We start from the raw sequence: 18,746 nt of genomic DNA, 5'->3' as shown, positions 1-18,746 counted from the left end.
TCGATATTCCGAGGTCGGGCATGACCCAGAAAAGTGTGTCCGGCCAGCGTGTTATCGAGCGTGACGGGGAATATGTTGTGCACCCCTGCAGGGAAGAACTTATCTATTCGAATAGCCGTGTCCACGGTTACATGATGACTTGGAGTTGTGCCCTGATCTTATACAACTAAAATGGTTACTTAACTGGAATTGTTGCCCTGGGATTGCTTCCTCGCAGGGAGTCGAGGAAGGATCTCTGGGCGTGACCTCATATTAATATTGCTGCAACAATATCACTATTAGTTATGTTACCCCCTCTACTCTCGTCTATTGCTGCAAGACCCCTAAAGATGCTAGTCTTCGATAGGACTAGGCCTTCTCTCTCTTTCTCGCATTGTTGTAGTCAGTCCACATGTAAAACCCCTTCTTTGATACTGATGCATACTTAGCATAGTTCTGATATAAGTCTTGCGAGTACTTTGGATGAGTACTCACTGTTGCTTTGCTCCCCCTTTGTCCCCTTGATCCATTGCTGCGGCCAGATGATGGAGTTTTCCTGCCGACGCCTGTCAACCCGATGGTGACATCTTCATGGAGGCCGCTGAAGACCAGGAGTACTTTAGGAGGTTCCCAGGCAGGAGGCCTCGCCTCATTCGATCGAGTTTCTTTTGTGCTAGCCTTCTCTAAGGCACCTCATGTTCAATGTTTGTACTCAGATATTTGTTGCTTCCGCAGACTCGTGTGTTTATCGAGCTTCTGTATTCTAGCCCTCGAGGCCCCTGGCTTCTAATATGAAGCTTGTATTATTTTATTTGTGTATATTGTTGTGTTGTGATATCTTCCCGTGAGTCCTTGAGTTTGATCATACGCATTTGCGTGTATGATTAGCGTATGATTAAATCGAGGGTGTCACAGCGTCGTTGGAGCTCGCCGACTGGAGCGCAATTGTGGGGGTCTCCAACCGAGCCACGCCACTGGCCACTGGCGGTTGCATGCTGAGAAGAAGGCGGCGTCGCGTTTGAGTCGGAGTAGGATAAGCGGTAGATTTGCTCCCTCGACTTCAAGAATTTTGGTTTCCGGACGAAGTCTCGGGCGGATCGGGAGCGCATTCGGCCGCGATGAACTGCAAGACATGCCCTCTCAACAAATTGGTCAGAGCGAATCGGGAGCGCGGTCGGCCGCGATGAACTACGAGACCTACCATCTCAACAAACTGGTCACATCTGATCCCCCGCCCCTCCCTCTCCTCCTCCCATGATTTCTCCGCGCATTCCTAACGATTCGAGACTTATTGGTTGGTTGTAGAAGCTGGAGCCGCTGGAGATCAAGGATGTGCTGCGATGTAAGCTCACGGTTCCATTTTCCATCGTCGTACTGTGTAGCTCTAATTTCCATCCTTTCATGTTCTCCTTACCTTGATTGTACAACGTGGTGGCCAAAATCCACTGTTTTCATACTAGAGTAGTTTGATTTAATGATGTATGGTGGCCTCCGTTGGTTGTGTCTGAATCTGATTAGATGCAACCGATGTACTGTTGTGTTGAAGATTGATTTCCTAAGCTATTTATTTCATGTTGACGCATCTGCACTTCTGCATATTTTTTTGTAAGCAGCATACTCTGCTATTTTTGTAAGCAACTGCATTCCTCCTTGTTGTGTTCCTAATGATGATATCATGTGTAGACATGTTGCAGGTATCTTGCATACCATATTCTTTCATCGAACCCTTACTCTTGTTCGGCCCAAAGATGTTGACTGCAACTCAGGGTGGATGAGGCGAGAAGTCTTTCGGACCGGATCGTGGCTCGCTCGGTCCGGGCTGGCTCGACCCCGGCTCGGTAAGAAAAATCGACCGGTCCAGGCCCTGATAACAAGACCCAAAAAAACCTCGGTCCGGTCCGGTTAATGCTCGGCTCAACCGAGCGGACCGAGCGAAGATCCGGTGGCATGGAGAGGGCATGGCAGCGGCATGGCTAGGCCGGGGCGGGGGCGTGGCGGGAGCATGTCGGGGGCTTGTCGGAGGCATGGTTGTTGCGTGCCAGGTGTGTGGCGAGGGCGTAGCAGCCCAGGCATGGCAGGGATGGTCGCAGTCGTGGCGGCCGCCGCCACGGTGGCCGCTATCAGCGGCTCCATGCGCCCAACGGTCCCTCTGGCCCAAGAAATCATGTCCAATAGACCTACTCCACTTGGATCTATCAGCTCCGCCAAAGAAATCGACGAGGAAGACCCTACATTGCCGCATCAGCCATCGTCCCTTTCATCTCCGTCCACCGACCATTGTGCCAGATTCATCGCTCATGAGCTCCCTCTGGTGTTCTTCTTGGTCATGTAGCTTCCTCTAGTTCTTCTCAAGCTCCCAGACATCTTTTTGATGAGTTGCTCTTCCTCTAAAAGGATATCTCTCCGATGAGCCATCGCCGGAGCTCTAGAGCATGCTCTGCCCATGTTTTAGCCGGTCCTCTCGGTACGGCCCGAGCTCGGCCATTGTCGATTCAGTCCCTGAAATCAGGACCACGACACTGCTCGGTCCGGTCCGGACCGGACCGCCGTCAGCCGGTCCAAACGCCGACTCTGACCGTGGCCACCGTGAACTACGACCTCTTTGAGATCACCTATGTGAGTAATACTGAATAGCTGCAACAGCTCTATTTCCTTGGTGTTGCAGACAATATTACCTAGTTCCTTGAAATATGTTGCTATGTTGATCTTCGTTACCTGCTCCAACTAAAAAGAACCAACTTTGATGTTATTTATGTTTGTATGGTCAGGTTCAATGTGGCCTTGCGGAATTAGAAAAGGAAGTCGATGAAAAGATCAACCAGTTCAATGCTTGGGTTTAAAAGCATCCAAATCGGAAAAGCCAAATTGTTCGATATGGCACCATGTCCTGCTATTGGCATGTTTTTTAGGATTTTCATTTTAACACATGGTAACTCAATATCAGGTGTGCCTCTCTTTCTTCGACGAGAAGAACAAAAAACCAGGCTGGTTCAGCAACAAGACTCAGAGGGTTTATTGGGAATAGTGGTTCATCAATTTGCATGTCACAAGCCCTAAAGGACAAAGCAAATCACGTGGCTCCAAAGCGCTAGCAAGTATGAAATGTAATTCTGTTTTTACAAACAGGATCTTTTTGTGGCTCCTTGCTAGGGCTTAGACCTAGGTCGAGGGTGTGTGTCTCCCTGCTATCCACCACTCCGGACTCGTAGGAAGAGGTTTGCCAATTATGTCATCTTCAGGATGGTATTGCTTATGAGCATATAGCAAATCAGTTATAACTTGTTAACTTGCGATCATATGTGCCCTCAGGACAAGCATTGGAGGAGACCAGCTCAAGACGTGATGCGCTGAGCTTGTTGATCCAAGAAGTCCTATTCCAGATCAATAACTACGCCGGTGAGAAAAAAGACCATATTTCTCCAACCTCTAACAGAATATTCAATCACGAGATTTTGGTCCCCAGGTGCATACATTTTTATACCTCACTATTTTATTGGGCAACCTCCTTCGATACCGTGTAGTTTGTGCAAGTTTGTTGGGATTATTTCATCACTATCTGAATCTCCAGGTGACACCTTTTCCTTGGACGTATGTTCACAGCTTTTCTGATTTTCTATCGGGTGGAATGCCAACCTCCTTCGGAGGGCATTGAGTAGCGGACACTCGTACTCACTGAAGTGAAGATATTTGTTAGACAATGTACTAAAAGAAGATGTAGGTATCGGTGTGCTATGTTTCATGGTTACCAGACATTGCCCCCTTCTCACCTCTCCGTGATTGTTTGGTTATAAGACGTAATCAGAGCTGCTGACTCGTGGAAGCTATGTTGTGTACAGAATAATGTAGAGCTGCCAGTGAACTGACTCTGTTAGCAATCCGATTATGTAATTCGCAGTTGGTTTAGCTGTAAATATTTCTCTTTGACAATCTATGTTGAAAAAATATTATTTTATGCAGATGTGAAAAAAAAATTGTATTCTGGATGTTATGTGTTATGACGTTTATTCAGTGTGCTGACATATAAGGAAGAAAACTAGAGTAGGAAGCTATTTTGAGTGATCATATTGCCACTTCTTAGAGTGGACAAAACACATTTTGCATAAGCAAATATTGTTCTGAGATAGGGAAATAGAGAATTTATGATGTGCATCTAGAGTTTTTGCTGCAAACCGGCCATCTCACAAAATTTTGATTCAAATATCATCTCAAGTGAGTGCTGAGATGGTTAGCTATTAGCTTCCACCACGGTTCAAGATGACTTGCACTCTTGCTTGCATTTTCCTGAATTTATTTAGGCTTTTTAGTGTGTTTGTTCAGTGAGAGGTGTTTTCTGTCAACTACGAAAGCGTTTGAGATGACTTCATCAATCTTAAGATGTGTCCACGGGCGGATCCAACCCCGAGGGCCCACGGCCGGGGCATGCGGTCCAAACGGATTGTAAACTCTAGATGTCACCACACATCTGCGGGAGCTCTTACCTACCGCATTCTACGGAACGGAGTCCCTTGCAAAGGGGGGTCACCACAACTCGGTCGGCCCAATTTTATTTCTATCCCAATTTTTTTTGATAATTTCCTTTTTTTCCTTTTTTTTCCTTTTCTGCATATCTCCATTCTTTTTTTCTTTTTTGGTTTATTTTTTCTTTTAGAATTTCAAGCAAAACTTTTTTCTAATTTGAAGAACAATTTTTGAAAATCCAAAATATTTTTTGAATTTAAGAACAAAGTTAGAAAAATGACAAATTTTTTAAATTTGGGACATTTTTATAATCAAAAACATTTTTCGACATTTAAGAACAATTCTCGAACACGAACATAATTTAAACATTAAACAAAAATTTGATTGTTTGGACAATAATTCAAAATACTAAACATTTTTTGAAAATACAAAACATTTTTTGAAAATAATGAACATTTTTTTAAAACCGAACATTTTTTGAAGTTCCTAATGTTTTGAAAAACGCAACTATTTGAAATTTAGAACATTTTTGTAAAAAATAGAATTTGAAGAAAACTTTTGATAACCGAGAACATATTTTGAATTTATGAACAATGTTAATTTTTTTGAATTTTAAAAAAACATTCTTCAAATTCGAAAAATGTATTTCCTTTTTAAAAAATATTCTGGATTTTTAAAAATGTTCTAGATTTTCAAAAAATGTTCTGGAAAATTCAAAAAGTGCTTTGGATCTTCAAAACATTTGAAAGCACAAACATTTTTTTAATCTTGAGAACAATTTCGAAAATTTATGAAAAATATTCGAAGTGCGAACAATTTTTCAAAGCACGAACATTTTTTGAATCTTGAGAACAATTTTTCAAAGCACGAACATTTTTTGAATCTTGAGAACAAAATTTTGTATAGAGAACAATTTTGAAAAAACCCGAACAAATTTGGGAACGCGAATAATTTTTTAAAGTAAGAACATTTTTTGAATCTTAAGAACAAATTTTAAAACCAAGAACTATTTTGAAAAATCCTAAACACATTTGGAAGCGCGAACAGCTTTTTCAAGTAGGAATAGTTTTTGAATCTTGAGAATAACATTTTGAAACTGAGAACAATTTTAAAAACTCCAAACAAATTTGGAAGCGCAAACAACTCTAAACAATTTTGAAAACGGAGAACAAGTTTGAAAGCGCAAACAAATTTTTAAAGCACGAACATTTTTTGAATCTTGAGGACAAATTTAGAACCAAGAGCTATTTTGAAAAATCATTATCAAATTTGGAAGCACGGACAATTTTTAAAGCACGATAACAAAAAAATTGAATCTTGGGAACAAAATTTTGAAAAGGAGAACCATTTTAAAAAATGAGAACAAATTTGGAAGCACAATTTTTTTAAAGCACAAGCATTTTTTGAATCTTGAGATTTTTTTTAAACAGAGAACAATTTTTAAAATCCTGAACAAATTTGGAAGCACGAACCTTTTTTGAATCTGAAGGATAAAATTTTAAAACACAGAACAATTGTGAAAAGCCCCGAACAAATTTAGAAGCGCGAACAATTTGGAATAATTTTTGAAACGGAGAACAAATTTGAAAACACACGAACTAAATTTTAAAGCACGAACATTTTTTGAATATTGAGAACAAATATTTAAACCGAGAACATTTTTGAAAAATCATGACCAAATTTGGAAGCACGAACAATTTTTTGAAGCACGAACAGTTTTTAAATCTTAAGAACAAAATTTTGCACGAAGAACAATTTTGAAAAAACCCGAACAAATATGCAAGCGCGAACAATTTTTTATAGGACGAACAATTTTTGAATCTTGAGAACAATTTTTAGAGGACGAATATTTCCAGTAGTGGAATAGCTATTTCGTCTTCACGGGCGAGTGGTTGGAGGACTCGCAGGGCGCGCCCTGCTCGATCTAGCCTGAGGGGTTCGCCAATGGCGATCTGAGGGTTTTGGATAGTGAGAGCGTGGAGAAAGTCCATCACTTGCTGGGTAAAGCGCTCTTGAGGGATGACAAATTGCCCGAGCCTGATCAATATTGGGTCCTCTTTGCACGTGTGCATGGAAAAGATGCTGCTCCTCCGGACGCTGCACGGCTCGGAAAATAAGAGTATCCCCTTTCACTGGCATATGGTACTGCAAATCGAAGGCGGGTAATCGCTTCGTAGGCAGCAACCTCTATGGCCATTTTCAAGGTACGCATAGATTTCTCGCTGAAGAAGACTTCCGTGGGGTCTTGGTTAGGTTCCATTGGGAAAATGTGCACAACTGTCCAATATTTCAAGGTAGTGGAAGTGATCCTCGACTTGAACAACTCGTACTAGGGTGGAAGGGGAGAACCCATGGTAGTGCGGGTAAAATCCCACAGTATCTTAACAAAACTGCTCGAAGTTGCATCCGGAGTTCTGAGGTAACTCCCTTGAGGTAGCATGGAAAAAGGGTGTGACTCCAGTGCACAACGGGAGGGATGGTGGGAAAAGTTACTAGGTGACTCTTATATAGGACTAGTTTAGGGCACAAGCTTTGGATTGGGTGCTTCTCGATGGTTGGCTCCACTCTAACGTGGTTCGGTCAAGGCCACAGATAAAAGTCCACGAAATGTGACATATTACTGTGGTGGTTGGTTGGGAATTTGCTTCCGATGGTTACGTCCAACTATAAGCTAAACGGCTAAGTGCACACAGACATGGCTATCAGCGGTACTATAAAAATAATGGTACAAAAACAACTTGCCCATTTATTTATGATAATACCAACCCATACATTACATGCAAGGGAACACTAAGGCAGGGTTATGGCTTAGTCTACTTTGTTTACATCTAGGTGGGCGGGTGTGACAGCCCAATGCCGACGTTCCAGAAGATTCCCCTTCTATTCCGTTTTCGTCGTGTGTCTATTTTCTTTTGTCGCATCATCATCGCATTATTCCGATCATCTGCATTGCATCGGCACTCCGTTGCCACCAGTTTTCAGAACTCGCATCCGTTGTTAGTTGACGGTTCTCATCGTTGTCCGTTCTCAGCCCGACCACACTCGCACGCGCCCGTGGCACCGTCAATATCTTGTTTTTTAAAGTGTGCATAAAACTTTCTCTGATTGGGTTGGAATTTGACATGCGGTCTTTATTAGATATAGCTAGGGTGCCTGTCGAATTTCGTCGCGATCGGAGTCCATCTGGTACCCGAACGGTCGACCGTAGCGTCACCGTATTCGGTCTATCGTCGGACGTCTTTCGATATTTTAATTCGCGTTGCCGGGTCGCCCGTTTTCCCTCTCGTCTCCGGATACATAAACTACACAACCACTCATCTGTCCTGTCTTCGGAATTATTCGAATCCGACCGTGCGGTTGGATCCGGGTCGAAATTTTGCTAAACCTAGCCCCCATTTGCCTATTAATAGGACCTCCCATGCCATTTTTAGACAGCCCTCACTCTCCACCTCGAAAACCGTGCCTAACCCTAATCCCCCCACTCTCTCTCTCCTCCCACCAGCCCCAGCCGCCGCGGGCCCACCGAGCCCATATCGGGCCTGGGCAGGCCCATCCGGCCGGTGCCACCGCAACGCTCCAGCGCGCCCGAGGGAGGTCCCGTGCTTCCAAGGAGTTGCCTCGACCTCGCGAGGGCGTCCCTCGTTGCCGGCCTGCACCCATGCCCCACGCCTGAGCCACCGGCCGAGACCTGCGAAGCTCGCCGCCCTGCCCCGAGCTGCGCCGCCGCCAGTCTGAGCCGCCTTCCGCGCCGCCCTAGTGGCCTTCCCGCGCCAGGTCCTTGGCCCTCCGGCCGCCGTGCTGGCCATGCCCCACATCAGATCCGGTCAGCCCCGCCCCACATCCGGGGTTCCTCGCCTCATTCCTGTTGGCGCCGCCTCGCTTCGCCTCGCCGTCGGCCCCCCCCCTCGCCTGCACCGCCGTGCCGGCCTCGTGTCCTGTCCGAGACGAGCAGCGCTCGCCCCACGTTGACCGACCGAGGTGGGCTGCCTCGCCCGACTGCCCGTCCTGGGCCTTCCCCAGCCCCAGCGGCCTGCCTCGCGAGCCCCTCCCTCCGGGCCGGCCCAGGTGAGCATCTCGGCTTTATTCCCCTTGGCACTGTTTTGCTATATTGCGCCCCAGCTCGGCCCGTTAGATATTTAGGTTATTTCCGGGTTAGTTAAATTTCAGGAAATAGGCAAATATAAAAACGTATGTATCTTTTATTCCGTAAGTCGGATCGCGACGTGTAGCATATGGTTTTTGTGTAGTCTTGCCCGTAGAATTCGAATTTATAACTTGCATAATTGTTTGACGTAGTTTGACGTGCCAAATGCATAGTTTACGTGCTGTTCCAATAGGTTTCGCCCCGTATTATTTTCTCGTGCGTGTTCGGTTTGCCCGAATGTTGTAGGTAAAATGTTCATGTTTTAGGAACCGCTTTGACATGTATTTTAGAGTAGTCATTGGTATTTTTGTGTGTAGAGATTTGCCGCTAGTTTATTTTCTGTGTTTAGGACATTATCTCGCATTTACGTACGGCGATATTATTATTGTGCAACCCCACATGTTTTATATGTTTTCGGGGTAGAAAAATCCATAGGATTTATCTGTGCAATTAGTTTTAGCTTTTGATCAAGTTAGTTCGCGCGATATTTTGCCATGTTGCCCTCTTGTCTATTTCGTAGGATTTATTCTGTGCTTCGTTTGAAGGAGTTGTCTACTAGAGAGTTGCCCTTTGATGTTTAGTCTAGCCCCTGGTATTTTTGGTTGCAATAGAAATCCATGTTTAGGTGTGGGTTGCTTGTTCTTTACTTGCTAGGAAATAGTGTAGTTTTGGAGATGCTGAAATATTTCTAAGTCTGAGATCTGTTATATTTTATTGCTGTCTTGTCTTGCTTCTATCTTGTGATCTGTAGCTCTTTTGAGGTTGGTGCAATGGAGTTAGTTGTAGACTTTGGGATTCTCTAGCATTCTGTGAATTTTCATGCCATTTGGAGTCATGTAGCTTATGGTTTTGCTGCTGTCAATATGCCTTCAGATCGAAAACTGCACTTTCATGAAGTGTTATTTTCACTAAGTCTGAAATAGTGTGTGAGAAGCCATTTTCTGACTTCTTTTCCTAGTGATCCATGATGCCATGCTAGTTGTTGTTAGTTGTATGTTGTAGTGCTTCTTTCCCTCTATCGTCTAATGCCTTGCTTGAGCATATTGGGCTTGTGTAGCTCGTAGTTGTGGGGTGTAGAAAATGCTATGTGGCTGATTTTGGCAGATTGTAGTGTTTTCTTGTTTAGCTCATAGTTGTTGAACCATTGCTCCGTTTTGATCGTTTTCTATATGAAACTTGCTTAGAATCTCGTGTAGTTTCTTATTTTCTTGCTGGTTGTGTGTTTTGAAATGTTGTGGATGCCATTCGCACACATTTTGCATTCATGCCATCATATCTTGCGGTGTCCGTATCTTTTGATCCGTAGCTCTGTTGGAGATGTTCACTATGTGTAAATTGCTTGTAACGACGCGTAGAATTACGTGAACCTATTTGTTTTGCTGTTTAACAACAAATTAAACGTTTTAGTGCAGATCTGGACAGAATTGTAAATTAACATGTGAGGTCGTTTCGGAGATGCTAAATGTCATTCCCGTCCTAATTTAAAATGCCTAGATAGGTAGTTTAATTACGCTTCACCTCTTGCCATGTTTAATGACATTTAATATTGCCATGTACCTAATCGGGATAGAACTAAATAACTCGTATGTGGAGTTTCGTCAATATGCAACTCGTTGCATATTGAACTTCACTTAATGTGTAGTGTTTGTTTGTCGTGAATTGTCATGTCGTGTCTTGCTTAAATTCTTTTGCTCATGCATCATATGTGATGTGCATCGTGTGGTGAATATCATGTGTTGATTCGTGTTTCCGGTTTCCCCCGTCTCGATAGAGTTCCGCAAGCGTGTCGGATTGTGAGGACCCGTTCGACTAGTGGTTCGTATGCTTCACGGAGTCACTCTTCTTCCAAGAGGGATCTCAGGCAAGATGACAATTTCCCCAGATACCATTACTATCATTGCCATGCTAGTTTTATCGTTTCTGTCGCTATGTCTCGTTGTCTACCACATGTTAAATATCAGCCTCTCAACAATGCCATAAAAACCTTCAACCTGTTCACAACCTAGCAAACCACTGATTGGCTATATTACTGCTTGCTTAACCATGTGTTAGCGTTGCTAGTTGCAGGTGTAGTTGCTTCCATGTGATTACATGGATTCCTTGTTATATCACCCTATTAAATGCTATTTAATTTAATGCACCTATATACTTGGTAAAAGGTAGAAGGCTTGGCCTTTCTAGCCTGGTGTTTTGTTCCACCTTTGCCCCCTTAGTTTCGGCTACCGGTGTTATGTTCAATAATTGAGCGCTCCTAACACGATCGGGGTTGTTATGGGGACCCCTTGATAATTCGTTTTAGGATAAAGCTGGTCTGGCAAGGCCCAACATTGGTACTACATTTGCCCAACATAATAATTTTGTTAATACTGAAAGCATAGGGCGTCATGAACCCGAGGAGTAATTTCACATAATACAGGGAGGGGCAGTGCTGATGGTGCTGGTCCAAAATAGAGCAGCTTACTAACGCTACCCGGGGTAACTCGGCGTCTGGCGTGGTAACCATCGCTCATCCGTCGTGTCCTGAGAACGAGATACGCGGCTCCTATCGGGATCGTTGACACGCCGGGCGGCCTTGTTGGATTAGTTTTACCTTTGATGAGATATCTTGTGCATCGGGATTCCGGTGATGCTTTGGGTAATCTCAGAGTTGTGGTTTTCCACTAAGGAATCCGACGAGATCGCGAGTGTCGTGATCGAGGATTTCTATGCGGCTTGTGGTAATTTGTGATGGACTGGTTGGAGCAGCCCTGCGGGGTTAAATCTTTCGGAAAGCCGTGCCCGCGATTATGTGGCAACGTGGAAACTTTGTTTAACACTGGTTCTAGATAACTTGAAGGTAACTTAATTAAAATATGACAACTGTGTGCGTAACCGTGACTGTCTCTTTCGTGAGTTCCTTCTCCGATAGAGGATACGGTGGGGTTATGTCTGACGTAGGTAGGTGTTCAGGATCATTCATTTGATCAAGCGTAGTTCACGTCCGCTATGCGTAGATCTTCCCCCTCTTATTTCTTGTACTCGTAAGTTTAGCCACCAAATGTATGCTTAGCCGCTGCTGCAACCTCACCACTTAACCTTACCTCACCCATTAAGCTTTGCTAGTCTTGATACCTTTGGAAATGAGATTGATGAGTCTCCTGTGGCTCACAGAGTACTACAACACCAATTGCAGGTACATGTAAAGGTTATTTGGCGCGAGTGCGTTGATTGTTCATTTGGAGTTGCTTCTTCTTCTTCTTCTTCGTCGATCTAGGATGGGTTCCAGGACGGCAGCCTGGGATAGCAAGGATGGACGTCGTTCTCTTTTCTCGTTTGTTTCCGTCCGTAGTCGGACCCTTCTCTTCTTCATGATGATTATGTATTGTACTGTTGTGACTCTGATGTAGCTTGTGGCGAGTGTAAGCCAAATTCTCTCTCTCTCTCTCTCTATATATATATATATATATATATCTTCTTTTCTGTACATGTACTTGTAACGATATCCATTCTTGCGACGAGATGCGCTTCTATCCCTGACGAGGCCCTCGTGCCAAATAAAGATAGGGTCGCATCTTGGGCGTGACAACTGGTCTTGCAGACGCCGAGTTTGCTGGAACCACGGCATCACGGTTGATCGGGGAAAAAGGTGGGGCTACAAGACTGGGGCAGCAGTGGCGTCCATTACGGGGTGCTGAGGCTACCGTCCCGATGGAGGAAATTTCCAAAATGCGACGAAGCTCCTCATGGGGAGATAGGCACGAGATTCGGTTCGGCAGCTAGGCCAGACCTCGGGAGCTCAATCGGTCTCCCAAATAGCACTATAGGGTTGCTCGCGTCGGGATCCACTTCTCTCCTCCTTGGGTCAAGACGAGCCAGCTCTCCACGAGTTGCAATCAGGTCGAGGGTGACCTAGTCACACAGTGCCTCTTGCGCTCTCATGTAGCGCATGAGATGCAACACGGCGGGGTCGGTCTCATGGTCCCTGCTTGCGACTTGCAGCGGCCTAACATAACTTTCACGGCTAGGGTAGTAGTAGAACGAGCGACAGTTAACTCTTGGCGACAGATGCCGGAGTTGAACTATTGCCTCTCGAGCTGCTAGCTGGATGGCTTGTGGTTCATAGGAAGTCGTCCTTTCAGTGAACTGATGGGGACGCTTTTGGATGATACTCCTGCCGTAGATGTGTATCGTGGCCCAGAAGTTATGGATGGCGTCACTCATGTGCTCTTGGTACACAACATACTCCGGAGGCTCTTCCATGGCAAAGGCACGACGGGTTAGGTTGGCAAGGATGGCTACAAAACCTCCTTGTTCCATAGCAGTGGTCTCATTGTGAACAATGGGCCTGGCATCTTGGGAGGTGGTAGTGGCTGTGTTGTGTTGTGCTAGGCAATCGTTCCCTTTATAGGAAAGGAAAACAGAGTCTTCCCTCGCAAGATTGCAAAAAGGACAACTTAGTCGTCGGTCACTCGCGTGTCACCATATGACTAGTCTGGTAGGTTGGGCACCGACTACCGAAAGGTGTTGGCTAACACTATTCAGGCTGCTGGTTAGGACAGGCTTGGATTGGTGGTTACCTAGGGTCTATTGACCCGACTAAGATAGGATTAGCCAATGGTCAACCTGGCTCTGATACCAAGGTTGTCAAGACCGATTTTTCTCAGATTGTAGTTTCCCTTCAAAATGGCCCTTGTGCATACGAGCCCCAAGAATATTGTTAGCTGGTACACAATTCCTTGATACAATTGTCCAAGCAAAATACAAATTTGAGGTACAAGACCGAGGTGGTCCATGGAGTACATAAAAAATGGCTTCTACTCGTTGATGGTCGAAGCGGCTCGGGGATCTCCAGCATCTATGGGACTCCATTTCCCACAGGATCAGCTGACCTGGTTAATTCCTATCTCACGCGGCTGCTGTCTTCGGTGCCTACTTCCGGGGTTATCGTTGGGTTCCTCCTTTCCAAGCACGCAATCTGGCCAAGAAAATAGCAAGGGACAAGCGAGTGAGTACTTTGAATGTACTCGCAAACATCATGAAAACATACATAAATTGGCAGGGGGTTAATATGCACTTGCAATAATACCACAATATTTTGTCAACCATACAATAACTTCTCAAGTACTAGTAAACGGTAATTTAATCATACTAAGAAATTAATGAGCAATCAATAAGAGTAAAATTAACAGATGTGATATATGACACGCCTCTGTCGGGTGTCTGAGCGACACCACATACAGGGCTTATATGAAATAATAACAAGCATGCCACAGTCGGGCGTCTGAGCGACACCACATAAAGGGTTTATAAGAAATAATAACAAGCATGCCATAGTCGGGCGTGTGAGCGACACCACATAAAGGGCTTATATTAATAATAAACATGCTAGAGTCGGGCGTCTAAGCGACACCACATAAAGGACTTATATGAGACAATAATAAATATTGAATATCCAGGAGGTAGAACCATCCGAGAGATATTCAACAATCATAATCATAGGGGTTAGTCCACAGTAAAAATAATTGTTATGATCATCCACCATATTTCATGATTAGTCTCACGATTTCGTTAACTTCCTCCGAAGACCGACACTTGACTAGTCAACCAGTCGTCCTTGACTGTGGACACGGCTACTCGAATAGTTTTGACTTTGCACATGGTGTACTCTTTACCCACAGCCCACGGGTTTCAATAGTCATCCGGACTAATCCCGTGTATGGTATCTTAGAAGTAAACACTCAGAATCAGTACACACCCATTTTTCCCCCGTGAAGACCGGTCTCACCCGGGCTACGCTACCAGGGAAAAACCATAAGACGGGAGGCTCCAACCTTGACTAGCATGGGATCAAATTTATATCACGCGCTACAAGGGAAGAGCTCTACCCTCTCGGCCCCAGACCGGAAACACCCATGCCCCCTGACCGGATGACTGGATTTAGTCCAGTGCCCCAGATACCTTCATCCCGGGCCCTCAACTTGGTGTGTACCTAGTAATAGGTTTATGCCCTACTGAACCATATTTCCTTTTAGGAAGATAGGTGGCAGCACGAAAGGTTTAAGGTGACACACTGACAAGACTCGGTCTATGGTCGACTCACGAGGTTTATGTTATTCCCTACATGGTTAGCATAATAAAAGTGTTTCATCACCGTAGATAGAGTCACTATCTGTCATGCCCCATCATGGCTCGCTCATCATCCTTGTCCCACAAGATGTCAGTCCAAAAGTCGTATCTCCCCGAGACACCAACTCTTTTCGGATCTCATCCGGTAGGCATGTGTGGTAGAAAGATGTGACTATTGTCTCATGCATCTCAATCATGCAATAAATGTACTCTCAACCATAAAGTCATATGCATGATCATCACATGAAATACCATCACTCATTTAACATAGTCATAGTGTTTTCTTCATCAAGCAACACACACACAACCAAAATATATCAAGGTTCAGAATGCTTGCCTTCAATGTGTAGATAGGTGAGGTGCACATAAAAACTTTTGAACATTTTGATCTTTCTTCAAATTCCTATTTAAGAAAAATGCTCAAATCAACATTCAATACAAACACACTCAAAATTTGTTTGGAAAATTTTCAATTAAATACTAAAATAAACTAGACAATATTTGAAGGGGGTAAGAAAAAGAATCAACTCATTGGGAGTTTTAGTGTAAAAGTTAGGGTTGGTCAAAGTTTGGTCAACAATCTGTTTTTAATATAAAATCATAAAAGAAAACGCTTCAGAATAGGATACGCTTTCACAGAAGGGGTTACGTACTCTGTCGAATGTGCCTCCACTTAAGTGGGCTATGCCCCGTTCTATCGCTAACGAGGGGGGGCGCTCCCAGGTTTGACTCCGGTCAAGCCGGTCATCTTTCTCCTCTGCCCGAAGGGGAGTGAGGCCTCCGACGATGCTCGCCGGTGATTGGGGCCATCAATCGAGAAGCCGAAAGCACCAGCATGCTCAAGGTCCCTAGGCATTCTCGGAGAGGGGCGATTTGGCCGCCGAGGAGCTTGGGAGATCCGGCGGCACAAACCAACAAAGGGGTGTTGTCCATGGTCCATATCGAGATCAAAGGAGAGGGGGAGAAGGCTTGTAATGCTTGTGTCGTTCCATTTCAGGGAAGAACGGCGCCGGAGAAGCATCAATGGCTGTAAATTTAGACCGAGTGGGCGGCGGCCAAACTGGGACCGAAAGTGAGCAAGACGATCCTCTGTGGTCGATTGGCTGCAGTGGGGGGCTCGGGAGGGGTCGGAGGAGCTCTTCTATCCTCGTGGGCGAGCTTGGGGGGCTTAAATACCCGAGCTACGTCGGTTCCCGGTGGCATTCGGATAACTCCGGCAACAGTGCTCGCAAGCTACATGGCGAAGGCAGAAGGTGGTCAAATGGGGTCCTGGCTGGCGCTGAGCTAAATGACAAGGGTCCTCGCTGCATGGACGGGCGGCTGCCATTGGCGGCTGAGGTGACGCTGCCATTGTCGCATCAGGTGTTGCTGGCTTTGACGGCCGGCACGGCTGCATGTGTGAGGGGTAGGGCGTGGTGTCCCTTTGGGTTAGGAGGAGTCGGGGTGCGCCTCTATGAGCGGCCAAGGGTTGTGGTGCGGTAGGTGGGGCGAGGCGACTCAATTGCACTGCCTGCAATAGTCGCGCCCTAGAGCGCCCAAAGCACGCCCACCAGGTGTTCGAGGAAATGCCAAGGCATTCCCCAAGACTCCAATGCCAATGGGAGTTAGCAGGGGGTGTGCTTAAGGCAGGATAAGGTGGTGAGATAGCCGGTGTGGTCACTTGGGCAACTCTGCAAGGAAAACACATAACCATGCCAATGCAGGTCATGCACCAAAGGTGTTTGACAAAATGCCAGGGACAGCTGGGTGGCCCTGCTGGCTACTAAAATTTCCAAGTTGGGGGCTCCTTGGATGCCAATAATGATGGTGTGGTTGGTTTGGGAAAACCTAAAACTTTCTAGTGCATGTTTTGAATGAATACAATTTTGGACAGAAACAAAGTGAGGCTACAGCATGGTCTAAAACAATATCAATGGGGCTGAAACTCTGGACTTAAGGTTTGGTAGGGTTCTCTATGGGCAATAAAATTTTCACAAGCTTTGGGGTAGGAAACAATAGGGTTGTAGTGCAAACTGCAAAACTGGTCCACAACAGAAAATGGGATGTGATGCTCAGAATTTTCAAAACACCAAAGTGAGTTTTTGCATCAAAGTGATTTATAGGGACTCCTTTGACAAATCCCATTTTTTGTAGGATTTTTGAAGAAGTATATCTAGGGGTTGTAGTACAAAGCACCAGATTGGACCAGAGCAGAAAATAAGATAACGAATTCAATTTTTCCAAAACACTAGGCTAGGTTTTTTGCATAAAATTGACCCCACAATTTTTTGTGAAATTTTAAAAGAAGTTAATAAATGGTTGCAGTTCAAATCGGGCCTGTAAAGAATTAAGAAGTCAATTTTGAATAAATAAAACTTAAAAGAAAATGTTTATAAAAAGGCCTTCACTCGATTTGGAAAGGAAGGGGGAAATATTTGAGGTAAGTACTTAAGTCAATTTTTTTCCAAAAACTCCTACTTGGGAAAGGTTTTTTTTAATAAAATAAAGCAAAGAAGGGATCTGAAAATAGGAGTAAAACCCAAAATAAAAATTTAAAATAACCATGACCAAATTTTAATAAATAAAATCATGGCTAATTTTTTGGGGTGTTACAACGCCTTGTTTGCAATGTCATTGCTCCCTGTTGTACCGTTATAGAAAAAATGGATTGTATTAATCAACACATCATCTCTTATATCCAGTTTGTAGAGTGAAGTTCTCATTCATTAGATATACTTGCATGATGCGTGAATTAAATGTAAGAGTTACATAAATACAATGTTCATCTAGATTGAGTGGAAACTTCGGATATGAATTTACGGTAGTGATTTGTAAACATTTTATTTAGTATATCTCTTGAGGCTTTCATTGGGGTTGTGGGACTTCATCGAAATGGCAAGCACTCACCCATCTTTCAGATGCTCCAATCATGGGCAATTTGGTTCCTTTGTTCGAGAAAAAATTGCAAATTCTTGAGTATAAAATTTTGTTTTACATTCTCCCTTATAAATATATTGTTACATATATCAAGTTTGACTAGTAATATATCATATATATACTCATAAATATTTTGTATACTTCAGAATTTTTATATATTTACATGATCAATTAATGTCATAGCTTTTTGTGAACGGTAATGTCATAATGATGTTATTATTTAAAAAGTTCACCATCTAAGATAAATGACCCATTTAGGACATTGACTTCATGTATAGGGTATATGAATTCATTCATCTTAAACTTTTTTGCGTATATTTCATTTATCCATGCACATAGTTATTTTCCACCTGAGTAATACGATTGGTAATGAAGTATGTAAGATAAAAATGTATGTAAGTGTTTCACAATTATTTTGAAAATTATTTGATGACAATGAAAACATGTGTTGCATGCGCAAGCTTACTAGTGGACAAGAGGGAAGGGAAGAAATTGATCGAATAATATATAAAAGTGGTCAGATGCTACGCCAATCATGCCTAATCATCTATGAAACCGCCTAAAATCTGACAAGCCAGCCAGAAAAAACCACATAAGAAAAAGATTTATCCTGTTTTAAGAATTTCAAGGTCAAAATTATACTTCCTCCATTCCTCTATGTAAGGTGTATAATTTTCAGCACGGCGATTAAAGCACATAATTATAGAGATGTTAGCACAAAATTATCTTTTGAGAAATTTATTGATTAGTGGAAACTAAATCAACGTGTCTCGAAAAGTAAGAGATATACGCAATCGAGTGAGAGATAATTTCTTTTTTTTGATACAATTAGAGATACAAGCAATCATGTGAGAGATACTTTTCTTTTGTGATGAGCTAATAAAAGAATTACAAGGATTTACAAAAAATGCATCTTACATTATAAAATTTTATCAAAAATAAACATACCTTATATAAAGGAACGGAGGGAGTATCAACTTAAAGTTCAGGGGGTTATTTGTCCATCGGATCACATTTGGCGGTGAAAAATGAACTTCTTTGGGAACAACGCAGAGCTTTTACCCGGGTGCGCTGGGTGGAGTAAAAAAAGGGTAGATAGTCGACATCGTTGGGCTCCACGTACCATTTCTAGCCAAACTACGAG

General features: G+C 43.8%; 1 pseudogene; it reads left to right on the top strand.

Annotated features, from left to right (window-relative positions):
* Positions 1-1,079: 1,079 nt before the first annotated feature.
* LOC123397653 lies at positions 1,080-3,660 on the top strand (annotated as a pseudogene).
* Positions 3,661-18,746: the final 15,086 nt, after the last annotated feature.

Source organism: Hordeum vulgare, chromosome 1H, assembly GCF_904849725.1.
Source record: "Hordeum vulgare subsp. vulgare chromosome 1H, MorexV3_pseudomolecules_assembly, whole genome shotgun sequence".
NCBI classification, from domain to species: domain Eukaryota; kingdom Viridiplantae; phylum Streptophyta; class Magnoliopsida; order Poales; family Poaceae; genus Hordeum; species Hordeum vulgare.
The sequence above is the reverse complement of the archived record's forward strand: the minus strand, read 5'-3'. Positions and strand labels throughout refer to the sequence as shown.